This window comes from Pogona vitticeps, chromosome 2, assembly GCF_051106095.1.
Source record: "Pogona vitticeps strain Pit_001003342236 chromosome 2, PviZW2.1, whole genome shotgun sequence".
NCBI classification, from domain to species: Eukaryota; Metazoa; Chordata; class Lepidosauria; order Squamata; family Agamidae; genus Pogona; species Pogona vitticeps.
The window spans coordinates 271,701,620-271,729,439 of NC_135784.1; the positions used below are offsets into that span (position 1 = coordinate 271,701,620).

General features: G+C 39.6%; 1 long non-coding RNA gene across 1 annotated transcript; it reads left to right on the forward strand.

Moving 5' to 3' along the window:
* The first annotated feature begins 8,688 nt into the window (after window positions 1-8,688).
* Window positions 8,689-21,331, forward strand: LOC144587051 (uncharacterized). The gene is made up of 2 exons (XR_013542217.1): window positions 8,689-18,805; window positions 19,706-21,331. It is a non-coding gene; the product is annotated as an uncharacterized LOC144587051 (long non-coding RNA).
* Window positions 21,332-27,820: the final 6,489 nt, after the last annotated feature.

The following is a 27,820-nucleotide window of genomic DNA, read 5'->3' on the forward strand; positions in this document are numbered from 1 at the left end:
ATCTTAGGCACAGAGCCGGTCAGACTAAAGTCCCTGGCGGGTACAAGGCAAGTGATTGACCCACACCCACTTAGTAGGGACTATAATGTGAGGGGCAACTGGTCATGTAAGTATGATGGTTAAGTTATGAGGATCGATATTCAGTGGTCAGCACCCTAGCTCATCGCGTCTACAGCAGGACCTCCCCCCCTTTCACATTGAGGGCAAGATTGATTATTCAATAAAGTGTGGCACATGTTTATCCCATAATACTTGTCTTGCATCATTATTCCAGGGGAGAGGGGCAATATGAATTGGGCATCAAGAATTAAGCATTGAGTTCACTCTGTGCTGTCCTCTGAAGATGCCGGCCACAGAGACTGGCGAAATGTTAGGAAGAACAACCTTCAGAACACGGCCAAAGAGCCTGAAAAACCCACAACAACCATTAGATCCCGGCCGTGAAAGCCTTCGCGAATACATTGAATTCATACTTGGATCATCTGTATTGTAGTCTTTCTTTAACCACTGAAGACATTACAATTTGTCTACAATTTGTAAATATTGTAAATGTCATGCAAATTACTTGAATGATAACTAATTGAAAGAAGTCTGACTATAGTAAAATAGCTGAACTCTTCCAGAATGAATCTTCAAGGACTGATCTTTATGAAGGGGGGTGAGTGTTTTAGTAGTGGGAGGTCAAAGGTACTTAAATCTTTGATGCTTGTTGGCACCTCTATTTCTATCTGGATTTATGTTTTCCATTAGTCTTAATTCTTGCATGTTGGTGGCAACATGCCCAAGACCCAGTATAATGGGTTTTTTTAATTTTTAATTTTTAAACTACTAGGGATAGGGTAGGGAATACAAAAGGTAAAAGTAAGTGGAGGGGATGGGAAAAGGGTTTTAAGGATAGGAGAGCACAAAATATATAATCATCCAATCTATTCATATTAAGTATACAAGCATCCAATCAATTCATTTTTCAATTAAAAAGCAACTTTCTACTTTTTTTTACTGTTTGATTACCCTCTAACTATCAGCTTACATTTATGTTTTAGTTTAAATCTAAGTTATTTCAACACTATCAGGAATCTGAGACCAATTGTAAAATACATCCCCTCTTTCAATTTCCTTCTGTCTTGGACATACGTTCAGCATGCCTGAAAAAGTATCCATTTCTATCACTTCCCATATTTTCTCAGTACACTTCTCTTGTTTCCGTGACTCTGTTTTCTTCAAGTTTTGGGGAGATAGCGTCGATTCCAGGACAGTAATCTGATTTTTAACATCACATTTTTTTACTGTTGTAGCTAAATAGCTCACAGGGTAACTCTTAATCCCATCTATGTTACCTGGCATCACACTCAATAAAAACAGTTCTGGAATTAGTACAGTTTTGTTTAACTGTTGTTTAACATCTGATGGTTTCTCTTTCATCAGATCTTCCACCTGGTTGAGACGCTCATTTACCTGTTGAAATCCTGTTATTATTGTCATTTGCATGGTAACCTGCCATTCTTTATCTGGCAAAATTCCCAACAGTTGATATTTAAAATTTTTGGAGGCCATTTCCATCTTTCCAATACAGATGGTTTGTATAAATAATATTTTTAGTTTCCACTATTTTATCAACAAACCCTGAATACCTCCCCTGAATACGTTCTCCCCTCTTTGCCCAGATATTAAAATACATAGCTCAACTTTTAGCCCAACAATTTGAATTACAACCATGGCAGTATTTTCAGAATCCACACAGTCCAACCAAGAAAAGTCCAGACTAAATAACAAACACAGGGAGCCAGTCTCTCCAATAGATATTGTTGTAATCCGTCAAAACTCCAGTCCTGATTTTCCTAGCTCCTCAGTCTATTTGGTTACGTTCGTCTTGCTGATAATTCACTGTATGTTTTCTTACTCCCGAAGATTTATTCCTCCTTTTAAAAATGAGCAAGCTTCTGTTATCAAAGCCCCATTCGTCAGCCTGCAGTCCTGGTTTCCCCAGCTCTTCCATCTAGCCGATTGTGTCGTCACACTGATGATTCACAGTCTGTTTTTTTATTTCCAAAAGATTATTCCTCTTTCCCCAAAAGCAAGATTTTATTTTCAGAGTCCCACACAATCTAGGGAGAAAGATCCAGACTAAACAGCATTCACAAGATTTCAGTCCCTTAAAGCCTGTTCAGTAGTATTTTCTCTGGGATTTTTTTTCCAGAAAAACAAAATTTTTCCATCTCACTGCCTCTGTGTGACCTTGAGCCAGTCTGCTGTTTAAGAGCTTACTGTTTAAGAGTCAGTTTCGCTTTGAAGAAGCAGGCAAACAAGCACGACTCGCTGCTCCTTTCTCTTCTTTTGGTCAAATATTTTCACTCTAGTTTCTTTTGAATCTTAATGAGGTTATTTATACAGTGGGGTCTTGACTTAAGAACGGCTCAAGTTAAGAACATTTTGACTTAAGAACCACTCTCATAGGAAAATATTGACTTGACTTAAGTACTTAGATTTGAGTTAAGAACCACGTGGGAGGCAGGGAAAGTGCAAAATGTGAACTTTCAGTTAACTGTTGGCCAGTGAAAAGGGTGCCTGTCTGCTTCCTCACTCCTCCCAGCGTTTAGAGAGTGGATTGGGAGACAGTCTTCAGACTGCCTGGTACTGTCCTGCCTGGACTGTATTTTCCCTGCCTTCCCTGAACCTTTCTTGACCTAATAAAAAAAGAAACAAAATATCCCCCTGTAGTGGTCGAAGGCGGAATAGCAGCTTCCCATTAGTTTCTATGGATGGAAAAGAGCAGATACAGATCAAATGGTTCTCAATGCATTCATATGGGAAATGCAGATTTGACCTGAGAACTTTTTGACTTGAGAACCGCCTTCCAATACGGATTAAGTTCTCAAGTCAAGACCCCACTGTAAATCAAAGGCTTACTTTGTTATTGTATATTTTCAGCCATATTTTTGTTCTCCTCTCCTCGGCGAATGGGGGGGTGGAGTTACTCACAGCTATTCTGCCAGAAAATGGCTTCCCATCTCCGATTTGTGCTCGGGTGAATTTTCGGAGGGAAGAAAAATCAGTTGCTGCCCAATCTTCTACCTTTTGGAGACCACCAACTGCTTCAGAGAGACCTCTCCTGGTCTCCCTTTCGGTCCCCCCATTTCTAGAGGGACCCCAGACCAGGTGGTTCCAGCTTTTCTTGGGAGCTGTTCCCGGCAGCTGCTGGCTTCACTGCGACCAAGCTCCGCCTCCAGACCCAGTATAATGTAATGGATAAATTGTTGTAGGAGACCTGGGTTCAATCCCCATTTAGGTTGGGAAATGCACTAGGGAGTTGCAGTGGTAAACCACTTGTTAAATTTCATTCATTCATTCCGCACCTTTGACCCATGATGACTTACAGAGTTAAAAAAAATAAACAGCATTAATATTGGCAAGTCTTTTCATGTAGCCATATGTTGGAATTAACTTGGCACTGGTGCATAAGACACACTGACTGGTAGCAAAGTTGCCATCCTGACTGCTTTAATCCCAAACAGAAATATCAGGACATTATCACTGCCTGTTCAAATATTTTCCTTCTAACACTGATTCAATTTGGTTGTTGTGGGTTTTTCGGGCTCTTTGGCCATGTTCTGAAGGTTGTTCTTCCTAATGTTTTGCCAATCTCTGTGGCTGGCATCTTCAGAGGACAGCATACTGATTCAATTCGTGTACACTTCTCTAAAATGTGCATACTTAAAACTAATAATCACCAACAAATGCACATTTGAGATCCTTGATGTACCTTAGCAAATCATTACTTGCAACAGCTTCCTGTGCATGTACTGAGATGATAATATACCCATGCTCAAATTATAGACACTTGTCATGTTTGTCATTAATATCATCAACATCTTAGAACTGCAGAGCTGGATGGGAACCTATGTCAAGGCATGTTAAATTCCTTATATATTGCCCCAAATCCTATTTCCTTGTGAAGGCACATAAATGAGAGAATTTAAGCATCCCTCTCTTGCATGTTCGACTTTGTGTGCACTATCTAGCACTGGCCACAAAACTGGGGACTTAGCAGGAGAGGGAAAATGGGTGCACAAAGGGCCTTCTGTGTGCAGTTTTTCCCGAATTGAATCTTGGCCATTAAAAGTTACGTATAAGTCGCACCTCTTTTTTGCTTTCTTAGGATTTGGCTTTCAAAAGTCAGTTGGAAGCATTATTATTCCCCAACTTCCATACTGAGTCCTTGATCAGTGCAGTAAGACAACTTTTGCCCATGGATCTCCTATTTTGGCAGCAGTGGCACCAATGCATCACGCAGCTGGCAGAAACAATTATGAGGGTGTCATATGGCAGGACCGTATTTCCATACTTCTGACATTTCCCACACAAAGAAATCAAACTGATTTGCAATCCATTCCTACTGTCACTCTCTTTCACTGTGCTAAATTTATCAGTGTCTTATATTTATCTCTTTTGGTAGGAGGCACGAGGTGGGGGGAAAGAAGGCAAAAAACTTTGGAGAAAGTTTCATTATAAACCAGCTGTTCTACTGGTTGTGATAAATTTGTAATGTTATTCTAAAAGCACTGTTCTGGGAATCATAAACAATCCATGGCACAGGTGGTGCTTGCAGTTAAGAACAGCTATTTCATATGGATACATATTTCCCACCCACATTAGCAGCCCTGTGAAAATTCAACATCCCTCAAGATACCTGAAAAGACCATTGAGAGCTTATAATTTAAGTTGATGTTTAAGCTGCTCAGCCCGCTCTACTGGAGTAGTTTTGCATCAATTTCACATGTGTCTTTCACAAATCATTTTCTTTATGAAAACTGCAGTACGGAAAGGGATTTCTACCATGTTTACTTGCAACGGATGATATACCTAGTAATACATATGCCAACATCTGACAATGCTTCTTGGTGTAGACTTTCAGTCAAAGCACAAATGACATCCAGATGTATTTATCCTTATATCCTTTGTTTAGAAAGACCAGTTGAAAGCTATCTTGGAGGAAGGAAGTCACAAAAAGAAGTATTAGAAATATTGGCCCTTCTTGAAGCAGCTTTTCTTTGAAATGAAATGATCAGGCACACATTACACATAATTTGTATGTAGCATATAGTTTAATCCCATGCCTGATCTTTGTTTTGTATTAGAACCATGGAGTCTAAAGGCTAGACTAGGTGAAATGAATTTGTGTGCTCCCTGCAAAATGAAACATATGAGCAATTGTGATAGAAGACAATACTTTTTTCTATAACTCTAGCAAGTCTCTCAGAGAGTTTTCCTTTTTTTCATGTTCATTATGCCCCCCCCCCAATAAAGGAAATCCTGTTCTTGTATTTTTAACAATCAGAAGGAATACCTGAACATCACTCCTTTGGGAGCAGATTCATCTCCTCATAGGTAAGGTATGCTCTCATTGTTTTCAACTTTAAATACTCTCTTTCAATGTTGTAAGCTGCCTTGAGCGCTTTTCAAAGAGAAAGGCAGGGTCAAAATATTTTAAATCAATCTTGGCTATGGACAACGTGTAAGCACCAAAGTACAGTTCCTCCTCCTCCACATACATTTTATTCACACTTGTAGTCATCCATGTTTTGACTTGAGTTCCCTGTGCAAACTAGACTATCATAGAAATTTCTTGTAGCTGCCTCATCAACTTGGACACAATTTTTCCCTTTATGACCCAAGGCAGTCCCACATGACTAGTAAAGTCTATAAAGGCTCTGGCCACATTATGAGCTGTTATTGAGAACAATAGAATACCCTCTGCATACCCTGTGGCATAAATCAGAATAAATAGGCTTCCCAGTTTTGTTGGAAGCTAAATAGGTCCCAAAACACCCAAAGCCAAAGGTTAGAAGGGTTTAGACACAGTGAGTACAGGTTGTAAAAGGCCTTAGAGTAGTACCGTGGTTTATGAAATTAATCCGTCATCCGGGACGTTACATAATGTGGAAATTATGTAAACCAGAACATGGGTTGCCATAGCAACAGGGGTGGCACTATAAACCTCCAGGCATGATGTGTCCTTTTCGTACAGCAAAACACCCCCCCCCCCATAAAAAACGTAAACCAAGGCATTATTTCTTACAGATTTTGGTACGTAAACAGAAAATTATGTAAACCCAGGCATACATAAATTGAAGTATACCTGTAGTTTTATCCTAGGTATAATCCACTTTCTGGCAAATTAGATGCTGTCAATATTATGCCAATAAAAACATCTGGAAATTTTTGGCAGCATTCTCTTAAGCCAAAATGTCTAGCAAATGGACAATTGTGAACCAGTCTCAAGCACCTTCTTATGGTAAACCCATGGCACTACTAACTACTTCTGTGAGCTCTAGGCAGTCTGCTTTTTCTCAGCAAACTCACAATACAACAGACTATCTTCCCAGAAAAATCTCACAGTCATTTTCTTAGACAATCCATATAGTGATTCTGGCATTCAGTCAAAGTTGGAGGTCACCTCTCTGTGCTTCCTTAAATGTACCAGAGACCAGAGACATTTCTTCCGGAACCTGTACATTCTCAGATAGCTGCCTTAGTGGTCTGAGCTTTACTGAGCTTCTGTATTTCCCCTCTCCCTCATCCTCTGATGAATAAGGAAGTGGGAGATTCATCTGCAATGAATGCTACTAGACAGTGAACTAGGGCCCATCTTTTCTCCACAACCTCTCTAAAATTTAAAGTCTAATAATGCCATAGGTGCATAGTGAGTGTTAGACCTCTCACTATCATAAGGCTGTGTGCAGAGCAAATCTTAAATCCCTGGAAATTTGAATGTTTCCTTAAGTACCTGCCATCTTAATGGCCGCTGCTCTTTTCATCAAAACTGGTGTCACAAAAACCCCTTGGGCTTAATTAGTTTCCTTGACTGGTGGCACTGGAAGTGGTTCCGGAGCTTTGCCAGCCATGGCTGGAGCTGCCTTTGAAGATGGATGACCTAAATCGCTGCCACTGGGAAAAGATGGTTTGCTGTAAACCCTTCAACATAGGCTTCCTTGGCTGATGGACCTTGCCTTCCTTGGCTAATGAAGTAAAACTCCACACTTTCAGGACTTATTTCACTGTGTTCTGTCTTCCCATCCTCCACCTGTGGAAACTCCATGGCAGGTTCCTATACATCGAAACCTCAGCTAGGTGGTCTGTTCACCTTGATCACTGGCTGGAAGGAGCTTTCCTGCCCCTTCTTAGCTAACATAGGCCAAGCTTTATGCAGATGGCCAACAGCTTCACACTCAAAGCATTTCCCCAGGGTGCTAAATGCAGCAGGCTTGACTAACTGCTCTGGATGGGAAGGCAAAAAGGAAGAATTTCTTATATTGGCCTTCAGCAGTATAAGCAAGCTGCTTCTCACTATATTTTTTTACAAAACATAGTGCTTCTCTTTGACCACATTGACTTCAAACAATAGTCCAGTGATCTGGGCCTCAAAATCTGCAGCCAATTCCCCCAAATTTCTCAATTTCTGCACAGTGGTTTCTTTCATACAGTGGCACCCCTCTTATCCTTGGGTTCACTGTCCAATGATTCACTTATCCACAGTCTGAAAATATTAAAAATATTTAAAAAAACTCCTAGAAATATATATTTCTAAAGATAAAATTATTAGAACTGGCCACTAGAGAGAGCCATAGATCATGCTATGTTTAGCATTCATGATTAAAATGATGTTTGCTTTAATCTGCATTTTTCAGCATCTGTTGTTGAGGGCTTAGAATCAATCCCTTGTTGATACAGGGGTGCCACTGTATCTTGTCACATGGCAGACGTTCAATACCTGAAGTCTGAAAAGGATATAAAGATATTATGAGATTCTGGTGTTTATTGATTTGCCTTAATATTGACAGAAATGCATTTAGTTATATACCAAACTTTAAAGCATAACTTGCATACATTCTAGCAATAGGTTTGCCTTTCCCAATATTACTTTGGAAAGATTTGTTTCTGTTTACATAGCCATCATAAATGCTTTGAACACAGACTAAAGAAGGAGCTTCACCTTCTTTCCTCAAGAGATCGTCTTTTCATTTTCTAACAGCAAGAGTTTGATGTTTACAACATCATTCATAACATGATTCCCAAGATACCTCACGATGCAAGCTTTTTATTCAGAGAAAATGAAAAATAGCCACAAAATCAACATTGCAGAATACGTATTTTAAAAATCTAAAAGTGCTCCATATAGTAAGAAGCTTATTCTAAACTCATTCAACTACCACACTGCTTGGCAATGTTCCCAAATGTATTTATTTTTAACAGCCAGAATCCTATTGGTTAGTTACACCAGTGTGAGTGCAAGGATGTAAATTTACAGTGACAAAGAGCCACTGCCTTTGCCACTGGGATCTCTTCTTGCATGCCAGTCACATGAAGTAGTGTGCAAAGAGGGATGCAAGTAACAACTCATTAATCAGGGGGTAATTTTTGGCTGTGATATACAGTGGACCCTTGACTTACAGACAGCTTGACTTACAGACTTTTTGAGTTACAGACTTCTCTGGCTGCAAAATTTAGGTTTGACTTGCAGACTGAGATTTGACTTACAGACCAGAAAAAAAATGGAACAAAAATGGCCTGTTACGGGATTAATCGGTTTTCAATGCACTGTAGGTCAATGGAGACTTGACTTACAGACTTTTTGACTTGAGAACTGCCTTCCAATACGGATTAAGTTCTCAAGTCAAGACCCCACTGTATGCTGTTGCACTTAAATTGATCATATTAATCAATAGCATTCTGCCCCCTGATTTATGTCATATCTTTCCCCCAAGGAGCTGATAGTTAGGGTAACAGATAGTAACTGTACTACTTGGAACTCCTTACTGAAGAAGGCTGGGCTCACCTGTTCCTTTCCTTTCACCAGCGGGAAAACCTTCAAAAGCCTTTGGCAGTTGATGGCCTGCAATGCACATGGTTTTAGCTGGGTGTACCACTTTTATCTTCAAAGTAAAATATTATTAAACTGAAGGAAGTAGAAAAAAACACTGGGCTAGTCAGGGATAATCTAAACCAAATCCCTTATGAATACACAGTGGAAGTGAAGAACAGATTTAAGGAACTAGGAACTAGAAGAACAGATTTAAGGAACTAGATTTGGTGGACAGAGTGCCTGAAGAACTATGAATGGAGGCTTGTGACATTGTACAGGAGACAGCAACAAAAACCCATCCCAAAGAAAAGGAAATGCAAGAAAGCAAAGTGTCTGTCCAATGAGGCCTTACAAATAGCAGAAAAGAGAAGAGAAACAAAATACAAGGGCAACGGGGAAAGTTACAGAAAATTGAATGCAGATTTCCAAAAAATAGCAAGGAGAAACAAGAGGGCCTTCTTAAATGAAGAGTGCAAAGAAGTAGAGGAAAAGAATAGAAAGGGAAAAACCAGAGATCTGTTCAAGAAAATTGGAGATATTAAAGGAACATTTTGTGCAAAGATGGACATGATAAAGGAGAAAAATGGTAGGGACCTAACAGAAGCAGAAGACATCAAGAACAGATGTCAAGAATACAGAGAAGAATTATAGCAGAAAGATTTGGAGGCCCCGGACAACGCAGATAGTGTGGTTGTTGACATTGAGCCAGACATCCTGGAGAGTGAAGTCAAGTGGGCCTTAGAAAGCATGGCTAACAACAAGGTCACTGGAGGTGATGGCATTCCAGCTGAACTATCTAAAATCTTAAAAGATGACGCTGTTAAGGTGCTACATTCAATATGCCAGCAAGTTTGGAAAACCCAACAGTGGCCAGAGGATTGGAAAAGATCAGTCTACATCCCAATCCCAAAGAAAGGCAGTGCCAATGAATGCTCCAACTACCGTACAATTGCACTCATTTCACATGCTTAGCAAGGTCATGCTCAAAATCCTCCAAGGCAGGCTTCAACAGTATGTGGACCGAGAACTCCCAGAAGTACAAGCTGCATCTGCCTTTCTGTCTTACCTGTCTAGTTATTTAGATGTAAATTTGACTTGGTTTAGCAAGAGGCACTCCTACAGAATCATACCTACAAGTCGACAATAGCAGAGGAATATCTATAAACTTTTCACTGTATTTTAATAATTACTGGTTTCATGTTACAACCTATATAACCACAGTTTTAATGTGCATAGCCATAATTCAACTAAGATTTATATTGTAACTTGGCAGCAAATCTTTGCAGCACATTTAAAATCCAAGGCAAAACTGAATAAAGATTTTCTTCAGTTTTTTTTTTTAAAAAACATTATGTTAATTGTATTTTCAGGATAACCTGCTTACTAACATTTAATCACAATACCAATTTTTAATAATAATGACCTTAGAACTGCAGAGCTGGAAGGGACCCTATGGATCATCAGGTCCAGCTCTTGTCAAGAAGGCACAGTGGGGAATTGAACGCCCAACCAACAGCTCCACAGCCAGAGGCTTAAACCACTGAGCTATCAAACAGTTCATGCTGAGGTATCTGTCTATTCATTTAAATATTTTAAATAATTGTTTGAACCAGAGTATCAGAAACTCATAAAATCCTCCACCTGGATATATATTTCTAGTTCATTTTACTGTGAGTGTGCCTACTAGTCAGACACACAGCCCCTGAGAGGATATTAATACAGGATTTTAAATAGCCCAGAGTTGTGGGCTCAAGGGGCTGTCGAGAAAGGGATTTTTCAGTCAGGGTTGTATTTTTTTACTCTGTCCTATGTATTTTAAAATTGTTTTAATTCAGAGGTCAGGTTAATATGATAATATATTTAATTGTATGTTTAATTTGTTTCTAATTCCATCTAGCTGGTTCCCTAAAACATTTTGTAAGCCACACTGAAGGCCTATATTAGGCTAAAGGCATGATATTGAATCAGCAAATGGCTGGCTAAATAGATGGATTAAAGAAGAATTAGTCTCCCCCTCTTTCTGCAGCTCCATTCTCATGTCTTGACAATTTGTGGAACTCACTTGAGCTCCTGCAGCTCCATTGGGGTTGAAGGCATCCATTTGATTTTTCACAAATGCATCCGTCCTTGCCTCACTTTTTAAAAACAAAAGGGAGGGAAGATGTTTCACCTCCTATTCTCCTTCTGCTTAGTGCAAAAGTTGTATTTTTAAAACTTTCAATTCAGCTCTAAAGGATGTACTGATAGGGTATAGCTGGTGCTTGTTGTTCTGGAGACAGTGACTACACTCTCGTTCATTGCCGTTAAACCCCATTGAAAGCTATGGCGAGGATCCAAAATTGCTGTGAGCAGCTCTCTGTTCCTGGTATTCTCCTCCTGGAAAAATGAGGATGAGAGTACTTTGTAGATTCCCACATTTCTACTGCAGTACGCTATACGTTTCTTCTTACCCCATATAGGGGTTGAGATGGCTTATGGCTTGCAGCAAAAAGCATCGATGGAAATCAGTCCTCCCACCTTTTGAAAGCAGGATCCATTCCATATATGAAATGAGTCTTTCTGCTCATGGACAGTCAGCTGAGGACCAAAGCCACTTATTTCAATGACCATCTATCTAGAATCATTTACGTGTACATTTGACTTGGTTCAGCAGGTGGCACTCCTATGGAATCCTGCCTAGTCATAGTGTTTGTTTAGTCCTTTTTTTCACAACAGTTTACCCTCAAAGTGGCTCACCATCAACAAATAACACGGTAAGGGTGAATATGATTATAATACAGTATAGCATTTACTCAATTACAGTTCACTTAACATTTCAACATTTTAAACAAGAACATAGCATACCTATTCACAACATCAGATATTCATATGATTTATTTCATAATTCAGAGTTCACATTAAGGCACCTAACAAAAAGATACCACTCTCATGGCAAACTCATAGAGAGAGGAGAAGATAAGTAAAGAGCGATAAGGTTCTTCTGATCAAGGTGGGGGTGGAGGTGGAAGTTGTCTGACATACTCTGTACCTGAAAAAGGACTGACCTAAACTATAACCTTTAGGGGACATTCTGATGTGCTCCATCCCTGGGTCTGTGACATTATATGTGCACTCCCAGATCTTTGCTTTAAACAACAACAACATACGTATCAATAGTGGAGGAACCACAAAAGTCTATGATCTTAGGGGTTTATATAGTATCCTAATGGTGTGACGAACTCACTGAAAGCCCAGGCCGTAAGTATCCTTCCAAAATCTCTCACAAACTCATCCCTAATGGTATGATAATATTTCAGTAAAGTTTCTAAAACTGAGTGAGGGGATAAAAAGAAGAGGAGGAGGTCTTTCTCTTCACCACACAGTTCTGTGAAATGGCTGGCAGAGCAGCTACAAAGGCATATATTTACTCAATTGTGATTCGAATATAGACGTTCCCTAGAGCTGCAGTGGTTGGACCGTCCAGATGAGATCCTCGGCTTGACTGGGAGAGTTCGGCTGTCACTTGCCCTCTCCCTTGTGTGAGCAATTCAGGCTATTCAAACACTGACTATCTTTTTTAACCCAACAAATGTCAAATGCATGCAAATCTAAACCCTAGAATGACAGAGCCAGAAGAGATCCTATGGATCATCAGGTCTAGCCCTTGTCAAGGAGGCACAGTGGGGAATCAGACTCCCAATCTCTGGCTCCTCAGCCAGAGACCTACACTACTGAGCTATGAAGACTCCTCAAGGTGTCTATTTTTTAGGATGGCCTTTCTGTTCAGTTGCACCTGGGGAAATAAAATGAAAGAGCTGTAAAGGCACAGAGAAGTATTTTCTCCAACCACTCTACTAACTCTGCTGTATATCTGCAGTTCTTCAGCCAGTCTCCTCCTATGGAGGGAAAGTGTGAGAATAGGCAATTAAGCCAGCCATCTTCAAACCACTTATCTTTGAATAGTTTCGTTAACTTCAGTGGCACTGTTCCAGAATAACTGGTCTGACAATTGCAGCTTCCCTTCTGGTACTCTACAGCTACGTTCCATGAATGTCCGTTTATTACTGTAATTTGATGTGGATATTCAGAAGCACTATATTGTATCAAGATTCTATCCCTTTATCATTTGGGAACTCTCCCATATAAGGTGGAGACAGGTAAAGGAGATCTTTAAACTGCTTTTTTCAAGTACTGCCAAGAAATTTGTCAACAGAAATTTGGAAATGTATGAATATTAAAACTCACCCCCTCCCGTTATATTCCTTTATCATCCAGCTTTCACACCCATACATATTAATTGGGAATGCCATATCTTAAGGACCTTGAGCTTGGTTTCCAATGATACACATTTAGTCTTAAGAATCTTTACCACTTCCCTCACAGCTTCCCTTCTGAGCTGCAATCTTTCTTTGACGCAATCTCCGTTTTGATCAGTGAGAGAATGAAGGCATAGAAAATCCTTAACAATTCTAATTTCTTTATTGTCTACATTAAAGTTATTTCATTTTTCTGAAGTTCAGGTGTAATCTACCTTCTGCATTTCCTGCCCCAATCCTCTTCAGTAGTTGTTTCAAGTCATTGCAAATTTTCTGGCAGTGATATAGTATCACCTGCGTATTTTAAATTGCTGATATTTCTTCCACCAGTTTTCACTCCTTCTTCATCTGCATCTTATCCAGGTTCCTGTATGCTGTATCCTGCATATAAACTGAACAGTTGAGCTGAGCAGACTGAATAGACACTTATCTGACCCCTTTGCCAATTGGAAGTCATCCTGTTTCTCCATATTCTTTCTTAACTGTAGCCTTTCTCCAGAGTATAGTTTGCACACCAGTACAAACAAATATTGTGGTACACTCAGTTCTTCTAGAACAATCCACAATTTTTCATGGCCCACAGTCAAAGTCTTTACTGTGATTTTCCTCTCAAATACTTCAGTATGTTCCAGCAGTCAATGTACATTTGCAATATGACATGTAGTGCCTCTGCCTTTTTTTAAGCCCAGCTTGAACAGCTGGCATTTCTCATTCCATATATGGTACAAATCAAGTATAACTTTGAACATTGCTTTTCACTTCTTGAATTTTATGTAGACATGGGCTTTGAGAGTATCAAAGTGGATAGGAATAGGTCGACAACAAGGCAACGCCAAGGTGCTTTGCTGTTGAAATGACAATCTCAGAAGAAATGACTGCAATCGTGAGCAAAATGTGGCACAAGTAATTAGGGGCTATAATGTAAAGTCTTCATTGAAATCTATCGAGATAAAAATAATTCAGATATGTGAGCCAACTACAAATACTAAAGAGGAGATCAAAAGACTTTCAAAATGAAACTGATCACATACCAAAACAGGATGTGCTGATAAGTGCTTAGAATGCAAAAACAGGAAATAAAGCAAAGCCAAACATTGTTGGTCTATTTGGTGTAAGTATTAGAAACAGAAACAGGAGAACAACTCCTTAAATTGTATGAAACCCACCATCTACACTAGTAGAACTATTTCAAGCTATAAAAACTGAATCTACCAAAATCTTAACAAGAATACACCAACAAATATGGAGAAGGGCCCACAGACTGGAAACATTCGACATATATTCCTATCCCCCCCAAAAAAAGAGATGTCAAAGAGTACAGCAGCCCAAGAGTACAATAGTTTTTAGGGCTGTTACATTACTTTCTCCAGTGCAGTATTTAAAAGGGGGAGATAATGTTTACATGCTACCAGTTAGCTATATCTCCACTATTGTATGATCACACTCTTATGTTCTATTTGGAGTTGTTGTTCTTTTATGGATTCTTAATGTAAACATGAACTTTGTCCATGTGTGCAGCCTATTCATAAAATATTTCTTTTTAGCAGGGATGTTGATAAATCTTCGGGATCAAGTCCCAAGTCAGAGTCTTCAGGACCAAGTCCCAAGTCTGTGTCTGAGTCTTGGGGCTGAAGCTTGAGTCCCAAGCTCCAACTCAGAGTCTTGAGCCACTGGGCCTCCTGAGGGGGCACATGAGTAGAGCCAGTAGGCCTGGAAGGGAAGCCGGGCCAGAGCATGTGCATGTGCAGAGACAGCAGACTGACTTCCTTTCCCTGAGCTGGTTCCTGCCTCTGCACATGTGTTGGCCTATCAGCTGGGCAGAAAGTGCATGGATGGAGACAGCAGCTGGCTCCTGGAAGGAAAGCTGGGCTTGCTGCCTCTGAAAACAGACAGACATTCTCTGCAAATCCATACATGGACATAACCCCTGTTTGACTAAAATGTCTCTGTCCCACTGTTTGGATATTTTATGTGTCTTCCTTCAGCCTCTTGTATCACAGTTGACCTCTTTCAGGAAGGCACTCTGACTGTCTTCTGTGACACTTTCAAAAGGATTGGGACAGGGGCTGCCTGGAGAAAAAAAATGAAGAGAAAGGAGCTTCATAGAAGTTCTTTTGGCCAGTGTGATATTGGATATTGTCCAAAGATGTGAGTAAAAGTCCCTCTACCATTGGGCAGACATGGCATTCTGGATCCGTCTGAGTTCACTAATCATCATCATCATCATCATCATCATCATCATCATCATCATCATCATCATCATCATCATCATCATCATCACATGCTGTTAAGTCAATTCTGACTTATGGTGACCCTTTTTGGGGGTTTTCAGGTAGAGAGCAGTAAGAAGTGGTTTTTCTATTCCCTTTTTCCTGGGCACTGTGCATTTTGCCCAAGGCCACATAGGCTGGCTGTACTTCCAGGGGGCACAGTGGGGAATCAATGCGGAATCTGCAACCAGATACCTAAACCATGGAGCTCTCCAGCCAACTCTAGTAGATTACTTGTCCACAAATGATTACACAGATGTCTTCAAACCTATAGAATTAGTCTTCAAGATCAGCAATGCAACAGTAACAGCTAAATAGATTAAAGAGTCATTATTTGTTGTTGTCCACCTCCCCACACACCCAAAGATCAAATTCAATAGAGCTATAAAATGGAACTGCTTTTGCCAAAAACAATTAGTTTTTGCTATATATACATAGCAATGCCAGTCTAGTTATATGAAACTGTTGCATTTATGTATGATCAGTTGACTCAACTCAGGGATGGGGATAAATATCTAATGCTTTCTCCATCAATATAAACATACTACAAGTCCATTGATATGAGGGCTTTTTTTTTTCGGATCACGGCTCCCAGAATTCCTGGAACAGTAGCCACACTGGATGGTGTAGATCATGGGAGTTGTAATTCCAAATAAATAAATAAATAAATAAATAAATAAATAAATAAATAAATAAATAATTTCACACTGCAATGAGCATCTGGTTTATGACTGTGCTTTCTCAGTACAAGTGATCCTACTTCTGCACGTGCATTCCCTTATCTACATCAAAACAATCATATCTTGCTTTTATAATGTTCCCAAAATGTGTGCAAGAACAAACCCTACACTCTATTGGGTGGTGTGGCTTAAACTGTATGTTTCATTTTTCTTAACTTCATTGTGCTATTAAAGGTGTATGTTATCCTAAAAACATACTTTTTAACTAAAAATCTGGGTTCAGTTCGCTGCTAGCAGGAGATGAGCAATCTCTATTTTTTTGTTTTCCCCCCTTTAGAAACATTTCAATCATATAAGGAGGTGCTTTGACATTAGCAAATTCTTTTCCTTGGGCATTTTTATTATTTTTTCTTCTCTTTTTAATTAAACTTCCTCAAATCCCATCTCATTTATTTATCAAGGATCAGTGATGAGCGTCTAATTTCTTTTAATGCCTCAGATGAGAAAGGCAAAGATATTACTGAAACATTTTTCAATACATTAAAAAAATAAAAATAAAAGAGAATCATTAATTTTAAAGATCAAAAATGTTTTCAGGCTGATGCAAAGCGTGACACCCTTCACCTACCCATAATTCATAGGGGAAAGTAAATTTTCCTCTTGGAACCTGAATACAGTTATTAGAAGCAGCAGCAGGTATTTTATCATTGTCATCAGCGGACGAAGGATTAATTGCTGTCACTGTTCAGACTGTGGCACCTTGTGGGGTACAAATTACATTTTTGTAACCTCAGGACCTTAATCAAAAACAACATGATCAGAGCCCCTATTAATCTGTGGCAGCCAGCAGCCGCCATTCCATTGCAAATGATTGTGCGGTCAGCAGTGTAAACTTCTTTTAAAAAAAAGAGGGAAAGGGCTTATCTGGAATGTACACATGGCGTGGTGGAGAAGCAACAGCACTGCGAAAATCAAGTGAACACCAAATTAAAAGGCACATTCAATTGAATAACCTTTCAGCCAATCTGACATAAGTTGAACCTGCCAGGTTGTGTATGATCCTTGCCCGTATTACCTTTATATTACTTTTATGCTCCTCAACCATACGCATCTGCCCAGCATGGAAATGTTAATCAGAAACAGGAGCGGGTGGATCACTGAACTGGCATATAATGGACAATGTCAAAATGCCATAGAATCATAGAATAATTGAGTTGGAAGAGGCCTGTAAAGCCATTGAATCCCACCCCTTGCTCAGTGCAGGAATCCAAGTCAAAGCAGATCTGATAAGATGGTTGTCCGATTATCTCTTGAATGCCTGCAGAGCTGAAGCAGTCACCATTTTCTGAGGTAATTGGCTCTATTGTTGTACTGCTCTAACAGTTAAGAAAATTTTCCTGATATTCAGCCTGAATCTGGCTTCCTATAGCTTCAGCTCACTATTAGTTGCCTTGCATTCTGGGATGATTAAGAACAGGTCCTGCCCCTCCTTTGTATGACTACTTTTGTCTTTTCATTCTAGGTGCAGTTTTTAGGAGGGGATGAGGAATCCTTGTTTTGTTTTTTTCCTCCTATTTCCCCTCATTTCAATCATATACTGTTCATTTCACAAATAAGAGTCACTGAGACATCTTTGAAGGTATATGGCTTTTTTGTGATGTGATGAAAGATGTCAAAGGGAGTCAAGGCTATGGTTGTTGACAGCTGGCACACACATTTGTATTGAACAATACCAATGCCATTGTGCAAGACAGACATCACCCCCTGAGGGTTTTGTGTGTGTCTGTGTGTGTGTGGAGCTTACACCTTTCGAAGGAGGTATAGAATATCTCCTTGTACAACTTCCAGAAAAGCACCACAATATATACAAAGGAGCTAAACATACATTGTTGTTGTTTAGTCATTAAGTCATGTGTGACTCTTCGTGGCCCCATGAGCACGCCAGGCCCTCCTGTCTTCCACCGCCTTCCAGAGTTTGGACAAATTCATCTTGGTAGCTTCAGTACTGTCCATCCATCTCATCCTCTGTCGTCCCCTTCTCCCTTTGCCTTCACTTTTTCCCAACATCAGGGTCTTTTCCAGGGAGTGTTCTCTTCTCATGAGATGGCCAAAGTATTGGAGCCTCAGCTTCAGGATCTGTCCATCCAGTGAGCATTCAGTGTTGATTTCCTTCAAAATGGATAGATTTGTTCTCCTTGCAGTCCAGGGGACTCTCAAGAGTCTCCTCCAGCACCCCAATTCAAAACATACATACATACATACATACATACATACATACATACATACATACATACATACATACATACATACATACATACATACATACATACATACATACATACATACATACATGTGATACCAGCAAATAAGATACTGTCTCTCATATTGGACCGCCAACTAGTTACAAATACAACTTCTTAACACATGTGGTAAATCATTCCTTTTAGGAATGCCCGCTGTGTCAAAAATGTCTATAAGTTACATGTTCATGTACAGGGTATTTTAAAAATGTTTATAATCTGAAGGATGGCTTGTACTGATAGGAACCTCTCTGAGCTTTAGATCAGCATCAAAGGCCCTCCTCTCTGGTTAATCCTCTGAAGATGCCGGCCACAGAGTCTGGAGAAACATTAGGAAGAACAGCCTTCAGAACACGGCCAAAGAGCCCGAAAAACCCACAGCAACCATAAGAGTTACAAGGTTTGTGAGTAAGACTTTAAAGAACTTCCTACTAGGACTGTGCCCGAGGTCTACTGATTCCATTTGGAAGCTAATTCAGGCTTTCAGAAAGCATCTCAAGTTGGCCTGGGGCAATTTGTGTCTCTTCAGGTTTGATTTCTGCTCCACATCCAAATCAGTTTATATATTTTTGAAGTTAATGCACCAGTAAAACAAAATGACTATGTATCTTTTATTTTGTTTTAAAACTGATGTGCATGAAAAATACAGATCCTGAGGAGGAGAGAAAAAACAACCCAAATTTCAAATATGGATTGTGTACTTCTAACCCTTTTTTTAAAAAGTAGGCTGAGCAATTCGTGCCCCATCCAATATGATTTGTGGTCCAGATCTAAGGTGATCTATACATTCAGTTTTTACTCTGTATCAGAACCAAATCTATTGTGCAACTTGGCACAAATTGGGCTGATTTGTATTCCGTCATTTGTCCAAATCTAGAGCACAGCCCTACTTCATACGTTCTTTGCTCTCATTGATTCAGGCTGTCAGATCTCCACAAGATTCTTCACTGGGGGAACTCCGAACCCCAGGAGATTCTTTGCCTCCAACGGACAGTGAAATACAGAGCCTGTCCTCACGGGCACATAGTTCTCATATGTGGTTCCCTGATAGCATTGTTTGGCATGGGGTGGGGGAGAGATCCCATCCACTTATGTTTCTACTTAGAATGATCCACCTTGCCCCACATCTTTCTGGCCCAGAGCTAGGGCATATACTCTTTCACCAAAATGATACTGGGAGCAGTGTTAACTAAGGAGACAACCCTGTGATATGTTAGCTGGGTTGTGGCATTAAAAGGGTGGAGAAACTCCCTTCTTTATCTTCAATTTCTTTTATTTTTAATATATCCCTCATTGACAGAGTGAAACTACAAAACCATGGCAAGGTGATATATTACCGTTTCAATATGCCACTTACTAAGAAAGAAAGAAAGAAAGAAAGAAAGAAAGAAAGAAAGAAAGAAAGAAAGAAAGAAAGAAAGAAAGAAAGAAAGAAAGAAAGAAAGAAAGAAAATCATCTTGACCCCTTAATCAGGTCTGAGAGAAAAGGCAGGGAAGGGGGCTAAGGGGTCTAACTCTGAGGAGTCTCCAGGAGTGGTAGTTTTTCATTAAACAAGCAGCAGGACTCCAATCCCTACCCCTCCCCTAAATTCCAACCCAACCCAACCTTGTCCTATCCATAATAAGCAGATCTCAAACACTGTTCATGATGTTTTGCTTAGTTTCGAGGCTGGTCTAGTCCCCTTCTGGCCCATGGAAATAGAAAGCTTGCCCCTGGACCCATAGAAAAGCTGTTGAATAGTAATCCTCACCAAGACTTGGCCAGGTTGCCTGTAGGTTGTGTCACTGTCCTTAAAGGCATCTGTCAGTGTCAACTCTTGTATATGTCTCAACAAATATCTAGAAGCTGGTCCACATAGCAGTCATGCCTTCCTGTTTTGTTTTGTTTTTCCTATTGCTCTTTTAAGATACAGCTTCTTCATTTGTGCCGTAGGATTGCATATGAGGTTGTCTGAACAGTTGGCTGAGCAGTCTTGGAGTTAAGGCCAGCATCCCCGCCCCCGCCCAACAGCATGCAATTGCATTCAACTTAGTTTTTATTCACAGTTATTGCCTTTCACTGCTGTTCTGTTCAATCACCTTGAGCACTTTTGGAGTGGAGTGGAGATTCAAAATGACATAAAATGAAATAAAATAAAATAACAAAGGAAACTTACCGGTCCTGGACTATTCAGCATGATTGAGAGGTATCCATGAAATTGTTCAGCACAAAGTAGCTGGAGATAGAATGCCCTCCCACAAGACATGGTGTCTGAAGCATGCTGGGAGCTGAGGTCCATAAAAGCAGCTTCTCTCAACTTTAGAAGTGAAAGTAAGAGACTTTTTTTCAAGTATAATTGTTGAAGATGGAAGTGTAAGTTCCTTTTCCCCTCCCTTTCTCCCTTCAAGCTGTAATGCACTGCTGCAACTTTTTGGGATGTCCCAGATTCTGCTCAAGCTGTGCTTCAGCAGTTAGATTTACTACAAGTTTATGAAAAACATTTAAGCATACTGTTCTTGTAAAGCTCCATTTGAGGGTGAAAGCTATTCATCAGTGTCTCTCGTGTGGCCTGTGAAATTGAGGTGAGAGGAAGTCACCATGAGCTAGAAATTGAGTGTTAGTTTCTCCTCTGTCACCCATTTAACACTATGAATTTCCTTCTCTTTTCAGATAGATCAGGAAGCACTATCAATTCCTTGAGGAACATTGCAAATTTACCAAAATGCTCCTGGGGCAGCAAGATAACCACTTCAGAGTACTGAACTATTAAACTTCTTGTTGATTCATTATTTTGCTTTAATCTAATTGAGCCTTGTGGCACATCATACCTGCATTGAGTTAACAAGCTTTAAGGAAGGCCGCTTATTCAACGAATGCTGACTGTGCAAGTCTTATGCCAAATTTCAGATTGAACACAGACACAAGTCCCCAAAATGCTCTTCTCCCCTAGTAGTCAACAGAATCTTGAGAGAGAGAGAGAGAGAGAGAGAGAGAGAGAGAGAGAGAGTGTGTGTGTGTGTGTGTGTGTGTGTGTGTGTGTGTGTGTGTGTGTGTGTGTGTGTGTGTGTGTGTGTGTGTGTGTGTGTGTGTGTGTGTGTGTGTGTGTGTGTGTGTGTGTGTGTGTGTGTGTGATGGTTTGTAGAAGCTACAGAAAAGCCTGCAACTGCTGACTTTGCAGGTATTGGCTCCACAAACCTTCCAGTGTGCATTTTTGAAACAAGTGGATGTTGGGACATGAATCTGAAGCAATACATGCCACCATTTCCATGGCTTCCATCTTTAAAAATTAACAGTTGCTCATAAATTAGTAATTTTTTAAAGAGGCAAGCTGTCTCCAGAATGTAATCAAAGTTTTAAATTGGAAATGAAAAACTTCCATCATATTGTCATCAAAGACAAATGTATTCAAAGGAGAAAACAGTAATTTCCAATATAGGATTTTTGCACTGAGGGTGATGTTGAACATGTGGAGTAATATAAGTCCTTTAGTTCCACATCATTTAGACTGCAGTCTTATACAGCAGGCGATGGGAACCTGTTTCAGCCAAATTTCATCTGAATTCGGTCTCTGAGGAGGATTGTGGGGGAGTGATCATTTATGGCAAAGTGGTGGGATGAAAAATATCAGCATATTCTTAGCTCAAAGCTCCTTCTGCAAGTAACAAAGCTTCAGAGAAAGCATTTCAATATTTCAGAACTAGAAAACAATTTTCTGTAGTTCAGAGGGCTGGGAATTTAAATCTCCACACAGCCACCTAGGCAAAGCTCTGGCCAAGATCTCCCCAAAATATATTTGGTTAATAGAGTGATGCACTCTGCCTCTTGTGCAAATCTGCACAAGCAACATCGTTGCATAACATCACTAGAAAAAGGAACTGGTAAACCATTTCAAAGGACTTGTTTACATTTACATTTGCCTCACAATAAGCTCAGTTCTAAATGGATTGAATGTAGAAATCACATAGTAATCACATGGTATTTGGGTTGGCACGTGTGTCCTCTTCCAAAAAATTTGCTCTGTTTCTAAGCTGTAGTGTATCTCAGTTGAAGGGGCTACACTGAAAGTTTCTCTCTTGCCCCTCATCTTTGCTTAGGTATGGTGTCTGTTTCCTGTTTCCTGTAGGAATGTTTACAACAGTATCCTAAAACAACATAGGGCATAAATCGTTGCATGTAGATGTATCATACACCTAAGAGCCAATGAATATTTAGAATGTCCTATTTGTAAAACTGATATTTCATTCAGCATTTCATTCTGTTTCCATATGCATGATATTCTATCCAACTGAGCTCTCAACAAAAGCCAGAACACTGGAAAATTAGGCTTCTGAATCCTATGAAAAACCTCCACACATATAGGAGGTTCTCCAATTCAGATTGACACTTTTCACGTGAGCCAAACAATGATAGAGAAGATCAGGGCAGTACTAGCTCTTTTCATTCCTCCTGCAGTACATTTATCTGATTCCAAGGAGGATGCTCAAGCCGCTACTGAGCTAAAGCTTTGGCAGCATGGCTCACCTTTGCCTCCCTCCCTGGATAACTCAAGACCCTAGGCCTCACAAGAACAGTTGGATGAGAGGGGGGAACGTTAGGTTATTTAAGGGATGTTCCCCCCCTCTTTCCACCCTCTTCCTTTTCTGGCACTCACCCACCTGCCCTATATTCTAGTGTGAGTCTATCTGGTCACCTCTGGGGCTGGATAGGAATTTTTTGACCCGTATCCTGATTGGCTCTTGAATGCCGGGATTTTTCACCTATCCCACACTGGAACGGGGCACTGGCATGTTAAGAGGTGGAAATTTTGTCACAGTGGCGGGGGAGTGCAGATATAACAGGTTTTTCTGGTGAGTCTCATTGCAAACTCAGGTAAGCTAAAGCCCATCTGACCTCCCAGTGCTGCAGAGTGTGTGATTACAGTGCTTGGGGGAAAAGATGCACCGGGGCCACAACCGGACCAACAGTCAACAAGTAAAAGCTGGCTTGAGATCCGCGGGTGGTCAAATTGCGGCCAGCCGGGTTCTCGCTGTCTTTAAGACTGCAAAAACATGGGGTCGGGGACTTGCCCATTTGTTGCTTAGGGGGTACTTTGAGATCTCTGTTTAACCTGATTCTGCACTATGGCTAGCCCCCCTTTGCCAAAGGATGGCAACACTGATTATGATTAATAAAGTGTGGTCTGTGATTTAACCCATAATTCTTCTCTCACATCTTTATTCTGGGGCTGGGAGGGCAAAGAACACTTGTGACCACTTTAAATCAGATTCAGTGAAGCATCATCCAGTTGTGTATGTAAGATCTTTGATCACAGAAGACATTTCCTGCTGATTTCAGGGCCGTCCCCCTCATTTTCACACTTCTGCTCAACTTGTTCAGTAAACTCCCTGCACCTTTCTGTCTGTCATTTTCAAGGGCTACAAGGAAGATCTCCAAGTCTACTTGTCTAAATCTGGATCCAACCCACTGACCAATTCATGCAAATTCAGTGTCCAAATTTGAACAGTGGCATGTGGAAGTGACAATTCTAGATTCATTCTGTGAATTAAAAAAATGCATTTTTGCATATTTGCTGTGCATAAACTGTTACTAACCTAAATATGATGTAGTAGAGGTTCTGTGTTGTAAGCCGCCTAGAGTGGTCAATATGACCAGATAGGCGGGGTATAAATAAATAAATAAATAAATAAATAAATAAATAAATAAATAAATAAATAAATAAATAAATAAATAAATAAATAAATAACATGTGTAACTGCTTAGTATACGTTCAGAAGCCATCAAGACTTTGCTTCCCAAAATCATACAGATCTATTTTTTGTCACTTAAGAAGGTACAATAGGACCCCAATATATTGTTTGCTATTATCTGCAGTTTTACATATCTGCAGGGGCTTGGAACCAATCTCCAGTGGATATTGGTGTCCTATTGTACCTTCTTAAGTGAGATATATAGCATGTAAAATGGGAAAAAATACAGAAAAAATATTTTCACATGCATTACCACAGCTGGCCACATACTATCTGTTTTTAATTAACAAGTATTCATAGAATGGTCTCTAGTTCCCTCTAATGGTCGGTTCTGATAATAAATGTAAAAATAATTTTTTCTGGATTTTTTCTTTTTTTAATATTTTGAGACCGTGGAAAAGTGAAACTGTGGACACTGATCCCACAGATACAGGGGTCCTACTGTATATGCTAATACACTGTCATGGATTAAACAAAGTGAAAAATTTTGCCCAGAATGTGGGCATATTGTCATACTGATAACCAGTCACTTCCCGTTTAATTAAAATAGATATATCACCAAGATTAAACAGTGTGCTGGTTCTAGGGGGTGAGATACTTCTAACATCTTCCCACATCATGCTTGACTATGATTGTAACCTCCCATTGTGTTTATAAGGAACACTTAAAATTGAATATTCATGGCAGCCTTTAAAAAACAGACTAATTAAAAACTGTCAGGTTGTCTCCTGTTAATGTATTCACAGGCACAGCTTGAGATTGCAGACGTTAATAGCCCTAAAAACTGCACACGCTGCTTTTGCAAAGCGTAACTGCAACATTGCATATATTTGTGGAATGCATTTTAGTTCACAATTATTTTTGTTTATAAATGTAATGGTTGGTCATAAATTGACACCAACTTGGTTTGAGAGGGGATTTGCATTCCCTCTCTCTTACATTAGTTGGGCACTGGCAAACCAGTTCAGAGAAATGAAAATCAGCAAATGTACTCATTGAAATGAAATCAACAACTACGGTCTTTACAGAAATGGACTGACTTTTGTGTTTGCACTTCAGGAAATTTCTGCTCTGCCCTCTGACATTTGATCTGTGGGGTTTCTCAAGATCTTGTGCCTTTCGGTTTTCATGAAGCTGCTGGTGTTCGTCTATGTCCTGTACTCAGGTAAAATAGGAGAAGTTCTGGCCTTGATTTTAAAAATCAATAACAAATAACCTGACAATGAATTTCAGCATGATTCCAATTCCAATTCCTTTATTACGATCAATGGGTGAGCCAAAATTTCAACATGATAACGGCATTGTACATTAGTATGTCAGATTAGTGCACATTTTCCTTGATGGGTTTTCATAGGAAAAAATATTCAAATACCTCACCAATTTGTGCAACAGCTGGTATTCTTACACTGAGTTTCCTTGTGGATGAATAACCGTTTATAGATTACAAATACACATTTTAGACAAAGCAATTAATTTAAGTTGTCTGAGACCAACACGCCTACATATCTTGTTCCATACAATCTTCCCAGTATTTGATAATTCCTTATCTAATTCACACTTCACAAGCTACCAGAAGGAGAGCCATTTCAGAAATAAAGAACTCGTTTCTAGGAGAGAATCATCAGATAGAATTGTGAGGTGCCTAAATACCTTCCAAAGGTGGTGGTGGTTGTTTTTGTTACATTCTGTCAAGTGATTTCTGACTTACGGTGATTCTGTGAATGAGTGATCTCCAAAAGTCCCTGTACACAACAGCCCTGCTCAGCTCTTGTAAATTTAAGGCTATGCCTTCCTTTATGAAGTCAATCCATTTCTTATGTGGTGTCCCTCTTTTCCTACTGCATTCAACCTTTCCCAGCATTATTCTCTTTTCCAGAGAATCTTGCCTTCTCATGATGTGCCCAAAGTAGGACAGCATCATTTTGTGGGTTTTCCTTCTAGAGGTAGTTCAGACTTGATTTGATTTACGACCCACTTCTTTGTCTTCTGGCACTTTAAAGTACCCACAAAGCTCTCCTGCAGCACCATATTTCAAACAAATCATTTTTTCTGTCAGCTTTCTTTACTGTTGAGCTTCCACACCTGTGCATGATGATCAAGATTAGAGGAATGTGGATGATCTTGGTCTCCAGAGACACATCCTTATATCATGTAGATAGATTAATGATGTTTATTCCAACAATTTCCACTCCTTCATGTGATTCTGATTTTCTGTATGATATGTTATTTATACATATACATATTGAATAAAATAAGGGGATAAAATGCACCCATATCTGGCACTATTGCCTATAGAAAACCATTCTGTATCTCCATGTTCAATGGCAGTTTCTAGTTCACAAAACAAGTTACACATTAGGACAATCAAGTGCTAAGGCACACCCATTTCTTCCAGAATATTCCATAGTATCTCATGATCTACATAGTCAAAGCTTTTGCTGTAGTCTACAAATCATAGACTGACCTTCTGAAATTCTTTGGTGCACTTTAGTATCCAGTAGATATTTGTAATATGATCTCAGGTACCTCTTACTTTCCACAACCTAGCTCAACATAATGCATTTTTGACTCCATATAAGATAAAGGTAGAGGTGTCTTCCACATTTTTGCTCAATTTATGTTTTGAATTATAACTAGCTGACTCCACAGATTACTATTAGAGTTCAGACATTGAAAGAATGTGCAGATTGGAGACTAGGGCTATGAATGCAGGTTTTAACACTTCCACTCAAAGGCTGCTGTAAACTGAGTAGAAGTTCTGATGCACTATTCACTGGGTTCCTGGCCATTTTATAGATCAAAAATTCTTGCCACCCACTCCTTGAATTGTAATTGGCTAATGACAGCTGCCTTTGTAATGTTATTGGATAAAAAATTTCCCAGGTGGTTTGGAAGACAAAGAGTGAAAGGGTATTGAGAGTTTACACCAAAGAGGGAACAACAAAAAATAAAAATTTTAATGAACCCCTCTTCATAAACACAAATTATTCATGCTGAAAGGCTCTCTTTGAACAATTGCTGAAATAATATAAATTACATGAAATATAGTGCTTCTCACGTTTTGGCCTTTCATTTATACACAAAAGGCCCACGCCTAATGCAGATGAGATGGATAATAGAAATGCTTGAGCCTATTTAAAGCACAGTAATTGAGGCTAAATAAAATGAAAATTTGAGATAAGTGAATATTTCTACTTAATATCATTTTATCCTTGTTTTGTCTATTACTTCATTTGGCTCCTACATTAATCTGTAGCTTCTTGCTCCTAAATCCTCTTAAAACAGTGTTTAAATATGCATTTTTATTACAGATGTAAATATGTATTCACTCAAAATGCCTATTTACACATTCATTTTGATATACCTAAACTGCTGAGTTTAGGTATATCTATTTACCTAAACTCTACTATTTTACTATTCAGGGTGAATAGTGAGCATAGCTGACTGGATAGCTCAATGGTTTAAATAGCTGGCTGTGGAACCATTGGTTGGGAGTTCGATTTCCCTCTGTGTAGTGTTGGGCAAGCTGCACAGTTCCGGGGCACCCCCAGAAGCAGGAATAATAAACCACCTCTGTGCATTTTCTACCTCAAAAACCTTGGACAGGATCACCAAAAATCAGAATTCGAGATGGCCCCCTGGCATAGGTGGCTGTCCTGATTATCTCCCACCCTCAGGCCTCACCAGG